A 12,738-nucleotide genomic window follows, 5' to 3' on the forward strand; every position below is an offset into this window, starting at 1 on the left:
CCCTGCGCCCCGGGGTCGCCATGGCAACGCACCGCGCTGGGAAACCGGGAAGCGGACTGGCGCGCGGAGCGATGACGTCATGCGATCGATCTGCGAGAGGAGGCTCGTGCGCTGCGATAATGCACTGAGAGAGAGAGAGAGAGAGAGAGAGAGAGAGAGAGAGAGAGAGAGAGAGAGAGAGAGAGAGAGGGATAGACAGCATGTGTGTGCAGAGCAGCCTGTGTGCGCAGGGGGTTGTTTGGGGTGAGTAGGACTGCTCTTTGCTTCATCTCAGTCGGGCTCGTAGATGCAGCTCACTGTACATCTCAGCAGCGGAGCTAGCGATGCCTTTTTCTTGGGGGGAAGTGGGGCATGGGAGACGAAATTAATGTCATGAGTTTTGCAATGGGATTCTGATTTTGTGAAGTCGCTGGGCTGAATTGGGAGTATTATAATGGCATCTGCATTGAATTAAAGTATGTTTTCCTTCCTAGAGATGGATGCTTCCTATGCCTTATCTATTAAGTTAACTGTGTAGTCAAGTAAGCATCAGTCAAGATGCCTCCATCACTTCTGTAGCATACATGCTGCTAATATGTAACGTGCGTGCGGAGGTACCGTTAATAATAGTCAATGCATAAAATGAACATGTTAAGACATACGCGTAAATAGTTTTGTGTAATGCGCGATTTGCACCTGTTAAAATCGATCATAATTAGATTACGTAGAGTGGCACCTTTTGTTACAATACAATATTGATTTTAAATTCTAATATATACATCCATTTGTGGCTTTAAATGCGGCGTATTTGTGTCTTGTATAACGGTATTCCGCTTACCAGTAAATGATCAATGAAGGATGGAAAATCCCCACTGCTGGTGCTGAATCACAGACTTGCCTTTTCAAGAAATGCAAGAAAATCGTGCATTTTCTGAAGTATTGCGCAATAAATGTCCCCGTCCTCACAGGAACTGCAGACACGGAGCCCGTCTGGGAATCCGGCTTCAATGAGGCGTGAGACGGCAGGTCCTGCACTTTTGTCAAAAGGAAGCGGAGAAATGAGAAATTATTTTTAAGAAACTGCTGGCAATGAAACGCCTCTTCAGTAATTTCCTACATGTTTAAATTGAAGGGCGTGCTATCATAAACTTATAGTTACTTTCGCAATGGGTATTGTTAGCAAAACAAATTAAAATGAAACTGCAAATATAACTGGATTTTACTTACAATTGCTTTCGCAGAAAATGAGCAGTTTGCAGCCCAGTAATTGATCAGAATGCATTGAAATGAGATGATCTGAAAACACTTTGTAGAGGGAGGGCAGTTTTCCTTACTCAACTCTTTCACATTTGGTGTGTGGCCTGCAGAATGAATCTGTAGTGATGTTGTGTGTGCCTTTATGTACACCAGGCCAAACCCACCAAAGTTATGTTCCTTAAGACCTCATTTTCTAGTATTTGAACATGAAGAACCAGCACTGTGCCATTGAGACCAATTATTTTCCTCTTTCCATGAAAACTAGGTTCAGACGCACAGAACATATAGGGACTCAGATTGTAGTTTCCCACACTTATTTGTTTCCCCCTAAATCTTTGTAAACATCCTGAATACTTTTCTTCCTAAAATCACAGCTTTCACTCAAATGCAACACTTGCAAACCCAGATTGTTGGTCCTATTACAGAAAACACCACATATTTCAAGTGTTTCATTTAATTACTTTTTGTTTTCTTCCTCAAAACGGCTATACTTGTACTCAGAAGGCACCATCGTACAGGGAATCTGACCTCACACTACTCTTGTGGGATTTACAAAAAGGAATCGCCGGGGTATCGTATGAGTTGCGGCTGCTTAATAATGGCAGGAAATTGACCCATATAATAAGCTATGCTGATCATATCAACCCAATGGATTAAATGCTCATTCACAATGAATGCAGTGGAGTGCCTACCACTCTAGCAACGATGAAGCAGAAACCTCCAGCCCTGCGAAACCTGCTGCTCCTCTCCATTAGAACACAGGCCATCCCTTCTGGAACGCAGCTGAAATAAAGAACAATGATGTGGAACATGAATGATAAGTAGCCGACGTCGAGAAGAAAAGCAAGGGAAAATAAGGTGATGCTTTTTGCAAAGTGATGAATTGAAAGAGTCGGGGTGACATTTGATGGAAGATTTAAGGGTGTAAAAGGACTTAATTTCCTCAACTTTGGGATTTGTTGGATTTTCTGGGCGAGGACTGAAGATAAAGGAGAGAATCTGTATTTAGGGAAATGGAATCTGGAGCTGAGTCTACCCATCATCAGCATCAGAGGAGAAAACCAGTGACGCATGGATTAGAAGATCAAAAACGGGTAAGTGACAGGATTTTCAAGCAGTCCTCTTGCCTGTGCGGTTGCGGAGATGAAGTGACACTCCTAATTTGGTGCTTAGAAAGAGTGGCACAGTACGCAGAAGCGTTGTGAACAAAAGTTTAAAGCTGTGGGTCTCTGTTATCATTGCATTTGAAAAACAAATTTGTCACGCTGGGCTTATGCTTAGGTTGCTAAACTTGTACAGAGAAAAGTTCCACACATCTGTGTACATCTATAATCACAGCTTGACACATTAACATAAATAGACTGAATTAATCATTCCCATATCTTTTGAGGTTAGGTATTTTCCTAGCGGCAGATACAGCTGAGGTTTCTGTGCAATACTCGATGTATATCATGACCTTTTGCATGTTAATTGCGTCTTGTGCAAAGATTGAGTTTTGGGTTCTTTTGGCGTGGATGAATCTTTCTATACTGAGCGCTCCAATTCTAAGCTGCTTTCCCTGAATTTAGTTAACTGTATTGTATTACTGATACATATTACAGCACTTTCTGGTGCAAATAACACTGTGTTTTGCCTTCTAATTGGGAAAGACTTATGTGGACCATCTGAGCGTGGTTGTTTTTTCCCCTGAGCACTGATTAAGATGTGGTCTTGTTTGGGATACTTTACTCTGTAGCATCTTTCAACACATGGTTACATTGAGGCACAATGCCTGTTGAGAAGAATGAGTCTTGGAAATCTCTTCTTGTGTCCCCGCTTCAAACTGCATTTCTTTTTGTGAACATTTCAGGGGGGGAAATTAAGGCTTTTAAAGAGTGAAGAATAGCCAGAATTCACTTTGGGGGGTAATCGAATTTGTGTAAAATGACTTCTTTTGTTCAAGTAACTGTTCTTGTGCTAAAGTGCTGGTTAAACTCCAAGTTAGACCACAGATTAGGTTTGCATATGTAAAGGGGCCGGTGTATTGTATTGGCAACAAAAACATTAACATGCATTGCGAGGGGGGGCTGCTGTAGTGGCTGCATGTGGCGCTGATGGCTCTGGAAGAACTCACGTCCCATCTGTTCTAGCTTTTGACCATGGAGAATGCTGGGACGGTAGCCGCACCTAGAAGTCTAATACCACCCCAACGGTGGCAGCTGGGATAACATCAATCGGTCACGCTTTGACGATGCTCGTTTTAACTTGAACTCCAGCCGTCATGGAGATTATTAAATTTATAATGATATATGTAAGATTCATTTTAATGACTCTTCCCGCATGGGCGGCCCATTCTCGCTTTTGTGTTGGAAGAATAAATCTTAATGTAGAATCGGATTTCATTTCCTTGAGCCTTTTTTTGTTTTTTTGTTATGAGGTGAACTAATTGTCTGAAACTTTTTTTATTTTTTATATGTGGATTTAATCTGAAAATGCTACCCGTGGAAACCAATTAAGCCCCGTGAAAAGAAGTATCACATTGTCAAATCTGTAGCAAATTTATAAAAAAACACAAGTATTTGGAAGGGTGGGACAGCCCATTTCTCCTGAAATGATAGATGTGGCTTTCAGATGCTTTCCGTTTCAAGCTGATAATAATGTATTACTCTACAGATTTAAGATTGCTAATGGTAATGGGACGGGACACTTGTTTTAATGTTTTTCATATTAAATTATTGATTTGATTACATTTTGTAAATTGATCACTGGGGATTCTAATTACCATAAATATGAATTAATGGTGGAAAAAACTCCAGCTGTTATTTTCAACATTTCAACATAAGTAGATTCTTTAGAGACCAACTTAGGGTCTAATCAACTAGACCCCTGCCCGAATGCATCTTACATCTACAAAGGAACAGCAGCGATCAGAAAGTGCAAAGAGATGGGGGGAGGGGAGAAAAGTGAAAGCTAATTACATCCCAGTTTGTAATTCGATGCACACTTTGCAATAGCAGGTGAATCTTTATCTGTGCATGGATTCATACTAGCTGGTGTACATCTTGCTGTCAGTCACTTTTGGTGTCACTGTGTACTAGGGGTTCAGTGTCTAGATGGCTAGGACTGAGTTTTGCTTTTTGAGATTTTACATTTTTAATGACAAGAGTTTCCCGTCCTGTCCAGTGCCTCTAACTGTAATTAATACTTTTTAATAACTGCTGTAGCCTTTCAGTGATAAATTCTTGAATCTGTAATGCAAAAGCCCAAACAATACTGTTCTCTAAGCAGGCCTGGTTTAACGGGCTCCTTGGAGCAGTGAAGCTGCAAAGAAACCAAATGTCTTTATGAAGTGATAAAAATTCAAGTGGATCCTAAAATCCAGTGTTGCTGAAAATGTGATGTGCGTTCCTCAATCAAAGACGCCTTGTTTGGATTTTAAACCAGATACATATTCTTCTCCTGCATTTCAACAGTAATTGTATCCTTTCATCAGTGAGAATACAAGTGCAGGTTAATATGTCTTTGGATAGGCATTCATTACATGAAAATAAACAGAGACGAATGGAAAACCCAGGCCTCGCTTGAAATATAAACTAAAGAAAATTAGCCGTATAGAAGAAACTAAAGATACAGCAATGCCAGCTAATATTTTACACATGGTTGAACGCGATGCAAACAATGTCCTTATGAACTGAAACCCGAGACTCTTTTTGACAGCAAATGAATAAAGTAGAGAGTAGTTATGTTGCTGTAATGAAATGGGTTTAAAATACTGTATATAAATAAGCTTTTATCAACTCTCCATATACTTATTATTGAATGGGTTGCTGTTAAGAATTTATAAATGATGTTTTTTTGTATGTTGCATTTGGCTTTCCTTAATAAAGAAGTGTCTGGTCTGAAAATGATGGTGATATGTGCTAACGATGGAGTGTGTTTGGGCAGCCCACCTGTCCTCCATCTGGGTCTTATTACAAATTTAACAGCACCATGTATTGGCATTGGTTTTTATGAAGCACAGTTTGTTCTAGACAAGCCTAAGTACTTCCCTCCCCAGTTTCAGTAGATTTTCACCATCCAACCAATAATCATCACCGTTTAAAAAACAAAAAAGTGCTTATTCTTTCTTTCCTGCTTCTAAAACAAATTTAACTACAGAATTTTCAGCAAGCATTTCCAATACATCTAGATCTTTGTTTTTCTTTTGGTTCGTACACTGAATATCTGATATAAATACTAGGCCCTGCATCCTAAACCGAGTCGTCAGTGTAGGCCAGTGACGGTGATGCACGCGAGCAGCTCTGCCCAGCTGACAGCGTTCCTTCATTTGACTTGGTGGCACTGCAGCAGCAAAGTTCTAGGCACGGATGTTTTGTGAAGCAGAGCCCTGTCAGCTGCAATAATTGTAGCGGCTGACATTGAAATTAATCACTTTACAAAGCTCCAAACTAACAGGAACGCACAACTGTCAGAGAACAATGATACGGACTAGCGCTGCTGCACTCGTTTTCTAGTTGGGGAGAAAATCCTGGCAGAAATTCGTAACTTCTGAGGTGAAGATACTTTGAGTTGTGACTGTAACATCTCAAAGGTAGTGTTAGAAACTAAACAAGTGGGTTATTGCGTGTTACCTTCTTAAATAAAATCATGCTTTAAGATGTTCAGAGAGTGGTTAGTATCAGTTAAGGTTCATTAAAGATCTTGCTGTTAGTTTTGTAGAGAAAGCACACACAATGTGACACCTCTCCCAACACCTGCACTGTAGAGTCTGTGGTTCAGCTAAATGCTAGTTATTAAACTGGGAATCTAATTTAACTTTGCCTTGTTATGTGGTTTCATCAAGAAAAATGTTCGAAATCCCACAATAACCCTTTTTTTAATGACACGTGGTTCTTTTGTCTGGCTGAAGTATAATTAGCTTTTTCTTTCAAATTTTCTCAGTTCGGTCCTGAGAAAAACAATTTACCTCATTTGTGTAAAGCTGCTTATGCCGAAGATGCAAATTGCCCTTATTATCTCTCAACCTGCGCCACAAAAAATGTTAAACCACTGAAAATTGAAAATTAATGTTTTACGCTGAAAGCAAATTTCCATGACCTGAACTCCCCTTCCCTTCAATCTATGGATAGATTTCTTAATTAGCCGAGCGTAAGGCCGCTGAAGTTTTATAATGATGTGGAAAGAGAAGGCAAAGCAGCAGCTAATTGCTAAACTAAATTAATCTGGATATGATAGCCATTTATTGTAGCTCTAAGTCTGTTGAGCAATTGTCTGAGGAATTAATGTAAGAATAAAGACCAGAGCAGAAATAAACTGATATAAAAAGAATCGTGCATTGTTTAGTTTCTATCTCTGTGAAAGGCTGAGACTCCCTTGGTTCTGGTTGTAGTGGTGTGGTACTAATAATGTAACTTCCCCTGACAGGCTGTTCAGCTACCAGGTGTTCCCAGCAGAGACTGTTTATTGTTTATTCTAACTGAAGATGCTTCAAAATAGGACTCGCATACCAATCCATTTTATGGGTTTCTCTTGTTTTTGCAGGCAACAGCTCTGGCATTGTCAAGAAAACAGTACGGTTTTGTTGACTCTGTGTTTTATGACTGTAGAATTTGAACCGGGTTAGAGGTCTCTGTTCATAAAACAATCTAATCACCATTTTGATTTGTCCTTTCTATGTTGGCCCGCTTCCCAGATATTCTAAGAGCAAGACGTTGTCATCTGTTCCGTACATTGATCTATGGGATTGATAATGGACGCTACGAGCCCAAGCAGCAGATATTTAATGCTAATTGAACATTAATAGTAGTGCCACAGACATGTATTTGAGGTGGCCATCCCAGTTTCATCTGACCCCATGGAAAAGGGAGAGTTCCCTCATTATTCAGGATTATTTTGATTTACTTCTGTCTTTCCCGTACGCATATTTATCCCTACAGTCTTTGCCACGTTACATCCTGTGGATTTTTAGTGTACCTTACATAGAATCCAGTATATTTTAAGGTATTTTTAACCCGCCCGTAGTACATGCATGAGTTGAGGTGAATGGCCTGTGAAAGGACTCGGTGCTTAACGAGTAGTGAAGCTGTGCTGATGGACAGACAGGAGGGAGGAATGGACTCCGGTGGACAGCAGGGTTCACTCGGAGCCCCGGGTAGGCCCATCCACCATCTGTCAGTTGCTCCTCTTTAAAAACCTCGAGAAGTGGCAGAGCAGGTGGCAGGCCATCGTGCGCGGCCCTGTGGGCAGGAGACGGGGCCTCTTGTCAGACGCTGCGAAGAAACTCCGAGATGCCAGCCGCACGGATAAACCGAAGAGTGCCGTGGTCACAGACGTCCAGAGCTGCTTTCGGATTAAACGCTGAGATGTGATCTGCTATGGGGATAGTGTTTCAATAATTTGATTTGATAATTGTAGTCTATTAGGGCAAGTGGGGCAAAATTGGTTTCTTCTTTTTCCTTTTCTTTTCCTCTTTATTTGTTTCTCTTTTTTATATTTTTTAAAATGTTGAAATTAGCTTCAAAGCCGCCGTCTCTCCACTTGGGCTGTAAATCAAATAAATCAACCACGTCAGCAGTTATGGGTCTCGAGGTGGGATGAAAGTGGAGGTTGGAGTCAGTCAGTTGTACTATTTAGAGAACAGGGATTCTATGTATGGATCAGGGAACAGGTGTCACACTTTGTTCGGCAAGCTGACGGGCTTTGCTCTTGGCCGTACTCCCACATTTCTTATCTTTATTTTCTCTCATCATTGTATGAGTCTCTTCAAGCTGTTCCTGGCAGCATTCACCCCCCCCCTCACACACACACTGCTTTTTTCTGCTGCCACCGTACTAAATAGCAGAGCTTGTTGCCTTTAGACACGGTCATTTTGATGCTGATTTGTATCTCGTAGAGAATCAGGTAATTTAATGTCAAAATGTTCCCCTTCTTCAGTTTTGCCTTTTAGCAAATTGGAAGTGTGGATGTATGCAATTAATTTACATAAATGCTAAATTGGTGTTGATTTGTTTTTTCTTCATCCATTTTTAGTTTAATATTTTATCTCTACCCTTTCAGAACATATTTTAACACCTTCTTGTCATTCTTTACTGCCCAAATATTTATTTTGGATAACACAAATGATTGAGTCTTGTCATTACAGCTGGGCTTTCCCCCTCAATTACTTTGTGCTATGGTATTTATCAACAAAAACTGGGCCTGCAACCAACAAGATACAATTCAGAATAACAAATCTCTACTCTGCCTCATATTGACAGCTAATGGACTGTATAGTACTCTTATCAAGCGCAATACTATTTACAATTTAAATACTCTTGCTTCACTGATAGCTTGTTCTTAGAAATAATTAAGTGCGATCTATACGCCTGCAGACGTTCACAGACACCAACACAATGTCTTGCAATGCCCATGATTGGTGAAAGGGGCAAGGATGTAATGCACAAAATTATGCATTCATTTCTTATTTGTAAACTTAATATTTCCATGGAATTCCGTTGTATAGGCGTACCGAAATTCAATTTTACACTTCAGGAATTTTCCTGTGATAAGGCGTACGTGAATAGTTTTTTCTCCTATACCCTGAAGTGGTTCGTTAGATATTCCCAGTTTTCCTCACATGTCAGTATGGAGCTGTGTAGTTTTTATCACTTCAGCTGCAGACATGGCCCTGACAAAGAGCCGTGAAAGCTGTGAACCGCACCACGGGTGTTGAGAATATGTAGGAGGTTAATGGAAATTTCTGAACTGCTTTGCTGTGATATATGTTTTGTGATCGAAATCCTGAAACTATTGTTAGGCGGTGGTACAAGGAGAGCTGTGGAATCTGCTTTGGGGGACGGCAATAAGGATTTTAATTTGGTGAAGGAAGACATTTTCCTCTCTTTTTTCATCCTCCCTGTTTGGATTTTTTTTCTAGTATTTTTTTTAATAGATTTTCGCATCCTGTTACAAACATTGTTTTGCACATATCCTTTACATTGCAAAACTTTATTATTTTTAATGACATGTCAAGATTTCCCATAGGTAAATATGTAGTAATTGTATTTGGAATGATTCACATCGATGCCTGACAAACCATGCAATGTGATGTGTACTATTAGGTTTATATATTATTACTCATCAAAATATTTAGCCTTTTGAAAGAAATGTAAAGAAAATCGTTTTGTCAAAAAGGATTTGTCTTTTGCCAGGTCAGTTGAAGATTTATATGGTAATCGCCTTGGCTTATTTGATGCTATCAAGTATTACTCTGAGATGAATGCTAGTCACGGCCTTGTGAACAATCTTAAGAGTCAGAAATCCATCGTAATTGGCAAGCTCTACTTGGTTATATTGACTCGTTCAGATTGTATTTAGAATAAAAAACCCTTTCTTCCTATTGTTCAGTTCCTTCTCTACATAATCTGCAGAAAATGAGTTGAGATGTTTTCAGATTATTTTCCGTTGCTTCTTCCCAGGTAGGTGTTTTGCATTTCAATGCAAAGTCGGGGGCCTCCAGCTGTGTGATTAAGTTAGGAGATCTGCGCCTCTGGAGTGAACTCTGGGATAGCACAGCAGGTGGCATCTTTGCCCGAACGAGCAAGAAGACTGGAATTAGAGAGGGAGACTGGGAGGACACGTCAGCACTTCTATCCACAGAGAGGGAAATAAACTCGGCAGATGGATGCCGAGATGAACCCACAGCCCAAATATATACACATGTTTTCTCTGATTTCTAAATAATTGATGGGGTAGAAGGGGGTTTCTGGTTTACAAATATAAGAAGCATAGTTTCTGACCTTTTGTTCACCCGCTGATGTGCTAAAGGTTGATCACTCACTACCACGTTAGAAAGGAGCGTCTTGGGTGTTCAGAAGAAGGAGTTTATGCAATATTAGATGTGTTTGCTCATGTACACAAAAGGACGCACCCTGCCTGATCAATGAATGAAGTGGGAGACTTTCCAGATTTCTGGAAGAGACTAACAGTGTATCGGGGGCATTCAAATCGTCTTCTGTTTGCCTGCTTTCAAGATGATTGTAAAAATGCTGATATTTTCCCAGCACAGTACCTTACTTCACCCCACATAACAACCATGTCATGTTGCTTACATGCATCATCCATACATGCATTTTCTTTAGATTGATTTCAGCTGAGCTTGTCAAATAAATCATATTTGGGAATCTCCTCATTGCTCCATCCAGCACGGAACCTTATGCTCTGATGTTTGTTATCCAGCATTCAGATTTTAATTATTTTCTCTAATTACACTCCTTACATTTAATTATGATAGGAAATCCCATAATTTCTTTCCAGTCGATCTGAGCCCTGAGCTGTTCTCTCAGTTACAGTGGTGCCCTGTAGGTACTGCTTAACTCGCATTTGTTGCTCTATCTATCTGAATCAGGATCAACTATCCACAAAGGGGAGGAGAAAGCCTTGTTCTGAAGCTGATAACAGTCTTTGCTGTAATTCTCCATCTAAGTAGTTTTTTTTTTTTTTTTTAAAGTAAAACCATTTACTTCTAAAGCAAGAAGAATGAATTGGGCTTGGCTTCTGAAATAAAATAAAACAATGTCCAAACATGAGTACAAATCAGTGCTCTTTTATTAAACAAGTGCTGATAGTGACTGTAGAGATGTTTTTGAAATTGTATACTACTGTATATTTAAAATTTGAAATAAAATACATATTTCAATGTTATCTACAATATGAAATATTAAAACAAATCTGAGCTATATATAGTGATGGTAATCATGTGGTTTCACTGATAGATTGATTTAATGACTTCATTCATTTTGTAAAAGAGTTAATTAACTGGATGTGTGTGAAAATAATTTACTTAAGCTAAATAAGGTTTCTCTTGAAAACTGGAATTAAAATTGATTTTATTCCTTAATAGACAAGTGACTTGCAAAGAAAGCAAGATGAATGTGTGCTTACAATACCCCACCCCCAGTACCCCACCAAAAATGAAGGAAGGAGCTATATTGTGGCCAGTCTCATTTCTACCCAGACTCTTGCAGCTCTGTAAACTAACAGAATCAAATCGTGACATTTACAGTAATAAATCATTGGTTTCAGAAAAAGTGCATTTAGAAATTCCTTGGTAAAATAATAATGTATTTGCACCAATTCATATTCAATAACCACTTCAACCAGTACAGGGTCACAGGTATATAGCATATGTGTGTTGAGTAAAATGCGAGTTTAGTAACTGAATAACTTAATGGAAGTAGCCTAATACTACAGTTTTTACAAAACCACAATGGATGTGTGTAATCCACAGAGAAAAAATCGCTATACAGTGCTTCGAGCTCCATCTCATTTTTGAGTGTTTAGACAACCAACAGTATCAGTAGGTCTGTAAGCTATAGCTAATACTGGAGGTAAAGGTCATAAAATGCATCACTTTAAAAAGTCTGGGAGTAAATGAGTGAGGATTTTCAAGAGCAGATGGTCTTTCTTCTGTGTGGATCAAGCAGAGGTTTAAAGGTCGAATACAATTACTCAAGTGAGAACTGCTGGTTAAGGAGGAAAAAAAATACTAAGTATATTTTCTGAAGAGTCAGTTCATGTTCATAATGCCATAATCCCTCTTGGAGAGAGAGGACGTGTATAAGGCTACTCTGGGTGATATTCTGCGATCACCAGTCGAGATGCCAGAACTGTTAATTATCCTGTGCTGGTGATGGATATTTCGTGCAGTGGATTGATAGTTGTGCTGTACCACCTGTGGCATGCTGTTTGTGTTCTTGTCTGTCAGAATCCAGTGTGCGTTGGCCCCCTATATCCCCAGGAACAGCGTAGTTGTCTGAATCGAGAAGGCTGAATAAACCCAAACCTCCAAAAGTATTTCTGTCTGACCTTGTAATTTAGTTTTTAAATAAAACCTTGTATTTTAATAAGCAGTCTCTCAGAAAAACTGTAGAAATGCACATAATTACTGACGCTAGACATGCCTATGCCCCATAGATTTGTAGTATTAAAGGTTAAATGCATTTTCACTCTGCTCGATGCCTGTTTTTGTTGTGTGTAACAATGCTTTCATTTCCAGTAATTGGAAAAACAGGCTCCCTTTTTAATCTTGGTAATTTTCGGTGGAAAGCGCTGGTCTCAGCACAAAGCACAGTGTTGTCCTGACTGCCAGTCAAGGACATCGGTGAAACGCAATCTACACTGTTAATGGGTTTGGTAAGGGTGCTGAGACGGACAGGATCACGCTGCTGTGGAAGCACAGGGAGGTCCGAGTAACTGGATACAGCATTTAAACCATGTAGAGCAAAGCCTTTGCGCTGCACGTTGTAAAATACATACTTAAACATCTGATTACATTTTGATTATGGAAGCAATAACCCAATTTTCAAGCCACAAATCTAGAATAAGCCTGGCTTGTTACACTGGATTCTGAGCTGATCCATTGAGTGGCATGGTGTCTACCACTGATCTGAAGAAATAGAGCGGGTCTCCTGATGTTTGGTTCAATATGATACCAAATGGTTTCTGGACAGAATCAATATTTCTGAAGACAGTAAAGTTCCTGTG

This window comes from Amia ocellicauda, chromosome 4 (genome assembly GCF_036373705.1).
Source record: "Amia ocellicauda isolate fAmiCal2 chromosome 4, fAmiCal2.hap1, whole genome shotgun sequence".
In the NCBI taxonomy this organism is placed as follows: Eukaryota; Metazoa; Chordata; class Actinopteri; order Amiiformes; family Amiidae; genus Amia; species Amia ocellicauda.